The following is a 4,133-nucleotide window of genomic DNA, read 5'->3' on the forward strand; positions in this document are numbered from 1 at the left end:
GAAGAAATAATAAAGTGGGAAAGGAGCCTCCCTTCCCTATGAGCCATCATACGACTAACTGGAAGAAATGTGTTTTTCCCAGTTTCTTCTTTCTGAAGCACTTTCCCAAGAATCATATAATGGTGCATATAGCTGGAAGGGACCCCAAGGGTCTGCCAGTCCAGCCCGCTGCAAGGCAGGAATATGCAGGAGTCCCTTACGCCAATGAACCACAAGGTGATTGCATTTAATAATAAGTGATGGAATTGGGATCTTGAGGAATTGTCTGCTTACAAAAAAACAGCTTAAAGCAGTACTTCATCTGAACAATACATTGTTCAGATACAGTTTTCAATACATTGAATACATTTTTAATAAATTTCAATACATTGTTTCAGATACAGTTTTCTATACATTAAAGGCGGCCTGAGAGGGAAATCAATGGAGATCTGAACTCGCAGCCAGTTACTCTGGAGTTGCTGTAGCCAAGGGGAGCTTCCCCGCCCCAATTCAAATAAATAAAAATACTATACTGTTAAGGCTTAGGGGGGAAGAGGCCAGGTCCCACTTGGGTGGGTGTGATTTATTAAATAATAATTTAACATTTAATAATAATTTATTACTATTTCCCAGCCACTAACAGAATATTTAAAAAAAATGATAAAACATAATACACTACAAATTTCCCTGACCCTTTTATAATAATAACAATTATAATAATAATAACAATTTAAAAATTAATGATAATCATAATTTATTACCCTTCCCCAGCCACTGTGGGCTGCTCCCAACAGATTAAAAGCGCGACAAAACATAATTACACATTTCCCTAAGCCTTTTATAATAATAACAAAAGTAATAATTTAAAAATCGATGATAATCATTTCCCACCCACTATGGGTGGCGCCCAACAGAATACAGTATTAACAACCCGACAAAACTTGAGGAAGAACAGCTGAGGAGAAAAAGCGCCAAGCGACGGGCTCCGCCCACAACCCGACCTGTGATTGGCCAAAAGACCTACCTATTGCTGCCGCGATTTTTACTGTTGCTGTGGCTGCTGGGCGCGTGCCCTGAGCGAGGGGGTCCTGGGGGGGGGGGGGCCGTGACTGGAAAGAGGGAAACGGACCGGAGGGGGGAAGAAAGGGCAGGAGACGCGCCACCGCCGCCATGTTGGTTGAGGGCAGTGGGGCCTAGCCTGGCCCTTGGGTGGCGCTGGTCTCCCTCGTGCGGAGAAGCAAGGCCCCACCCCAAAATCCCCTCCGGGAGGAGTCCCAACAGTGCCTGAGGGGCCTGGGCCTTCCTCTGGTTTCTCATTATTTTTATTCTTATTAATGGTTATCCTCACTGTTAGCATTCTCCTTATTCTCCTCCTCCTCCTCCTCCTCCTCGCAACGTTTCCCTCAGCGCTGCTTCCAAGCTCCATGTGGTTCATCTGAACAATACATTGTTCCAGATACAGTTTTCAATACATTAAAGGCGGCCTGAGAGGGAAATCAATGGAGATCTGAACTCGCAGCCAGTTACTCTGGAGTTGCTGTAGCCAAGGGGAGCTTCCCCGCCCCAATTCGAATAAATAAAAATACTATACTGTTAAGGCTTAGGGGGGAAGAGGCCAGGTGCCACTTGGGTGGGTGAGATTTATTAAAATAATAATAATTTAACATTTAATGGTTATAATATTTCCCAGCCACCAACAGAATATTTAAAAAAAGATACAACATAATATACTACAAACTTCCCTAACCCTTTTGTAATAAAAAATTATAATAATAATAATAATAATGATAACAATCCCAACAGAATACAGTATTAAAAACACGACAAAACTTACAAGCTTCCTTCCCGTAAACGGCGTGGGAAACACTGAGGAGAAAGAGCGCCAAGCGGCGGGCCCCGCCCACAACCCGACCTGTGATTGGCCAAAAACAACGAAAAGGCCGACCTATTGCTCCCGAGATTTTTATTGTTGCTGAGGCTGCTGTGCGCGTGCGTTGAGCAAGGGGGTCCTAGGGGGGCCATTTGGATGTGACTGGACAGAGGGAAACGGACCGGAGGGGGGGAGAAAGGGCAGAAGACGCGCCACTGCCGCCATTTTAGTTGAGGGCAGTGGGACCTAGCCTGGCCCTTGGGTGGCGCTTTTCTCCCTCGTGAGGTGGGCGCCTCGTTGGGGGTCCCTGCGGAGAAGGAAGGCTGGAGGGGCCCCCCCAAATCCCCTCAGGTAGAAGTCCCAACAGTGCCTGAGGGGCCTGGTTTCTCATTGTTATTATATTAAATTATATAATATAATAATAATAATAATGATGATGATGATGATGTTATTATATTATATATATTATATAATTATATCATATTATATATATATTATATTTTTATAATCTTATAATTAAGGTTTCTCATTATTATTATTATTATTAATGATAATCCTCATTATTAGCATTCTCCTTATTCTCCTCCTCCTCACAGCTGCTTCCAGGCTCCCTCAGGAGCAGCCCAGGTAGACCAGAAGGCTCCGCCAGAGCAGAAGAGGCGCCTGGGAGGCCAGGGTAGCCCCACGAGGTGGGCTCCTGACCCCCCAGGTGTCTTTTGGGGTGCAGGGGCCAAAGTCCTGCTTTCTGCCTCCGCCCCTCCAGCCTTTGGACCGCCTCGCCCTGCCGGCGTGCAGGCAAGTTGGGGGCGAAGTCCTGCTGGGCGGATGGCACGCCTGTGGGTGCTGTGGGGTGCCCTGCTGGGCTGGGGTGAGCCAGGGGGGCAAAGGGAGACGGGGGCTGCAAATCCCGTCCCTCTCTCTCTTCTCTCTCTCAGTTCCCAAAGTCCTTGGAATTATAGCTCTGAGCAGCGGGTTGGACTAGATGACCCTTGAGGCCCTTCCATCTCTCCCATTCTAGGATGCTCCCTGTCTCTCTCACTCCTCCTCTCCTTTTAATGGCGCTTTCTACCTCCCCCCCCCCCCAGCTGGGCCTCCATTTCCTAGCTGGGGCACCTATGGGAACTCAAGTGCCCGCGCCTGCAGCTTCGCCTGCGACCGCTGGGATTGCTCTGACGAGAGCCATTGCAGTAAGTTTTGGCGTTGCCAAAGGAATCGGGGAGACGTGTCTCGATTCCCCTCGTAGAGAGTGATTTCATAGAATCATAGAGTTGGAAGAGACCACAAGGGCCATTGAATCCAACCCCCTGCCAAGCAGGAAACACCATCAGAGCACTCCTGACATATGATTGTCAAGCCTCTGCTTAAAGACCTCCAAAGAAGGAGACTCCACCACACTCCTTGGCAGCAAATTCCACTGTCGAACAGCTCTTACTGTCAGGAAGTTCTTCCTAATGTTTAGGTGGAATCTTCTTTCTTGTAGTTTGGAGCCATTGCTCCGTGTCCGCTTCTCTGGAGCAGCAGAAAACAACCTTTCTCCCTCCTCTATGTGACATCCTTTTATATATTTGAACATGGCTATCATATCACCCCTTAACCTCCTCTTCTCCAAGCTAAACATGCCCAGCTCCCTTAGCCGTTCCTCATAAGGCATCGTTTCCAGGCCTTTGACCATTTTGGTTGCCCTCCTCTGGACACGTTCCAGTTTGTCAGTGTCCTTCTTGAACTGTGGTGCCCAGAACTGGACACAGTACTCCAGGTGAGGTCTGACCAGAGCAGAATACAGTGGCACTATTACTTCCCTTGATCTAGATGCTATACTCCTATTTAACCCATCTTGACATCCCTCAAAGCACCCTGGGAACTGTAGTTTCCTATGGAAGGAGACTATTCTGCACAGCCTTCCCAAGGAAACGCTGGGAGTTATAGCTCTGAGAGGGTCTGCTTGGGAAACTGAACAAGCTACAGTTCCCACAATGTCCCCCAAAGCACCCTAGAAACAATTGCTTGCTCTGGGCATTGAGGGCTGCGATTCTCTTGTCAGAACTACAGTTCCCAAGCCCATTTCTCTTCCTAGGGAACTCTGGCAACTGTAGTTCATGGGGGGAACAGGGGTCTCCTAACAGCACTTGGTGCCTGGAATGCTGGGAACTGTAGCTTGCTCAGGGGGCCTGATTCCTTCTCCTTGCAAGCTACCTGAATGGGCTGGCACTGCCGGGCGCCGCCTTGGCCTGCAACTTTGAAGGCACCACCTGCGGCTGGGAGGATGTCAGCACCTAGAGTACCG

The sequence above is a fragment of the Podarcis cretensis genome (genome assembly GCF_951804945.1).
Source record: "Podarcis cretensis genome assembly, chromosome: 17".
NCBI classification, from domain to species: Eukaryota; Metazoa; Chordata; class Lepidosauria; order Squamata; family Lacertidae; genus Podarcis; species Podarcis cretensis.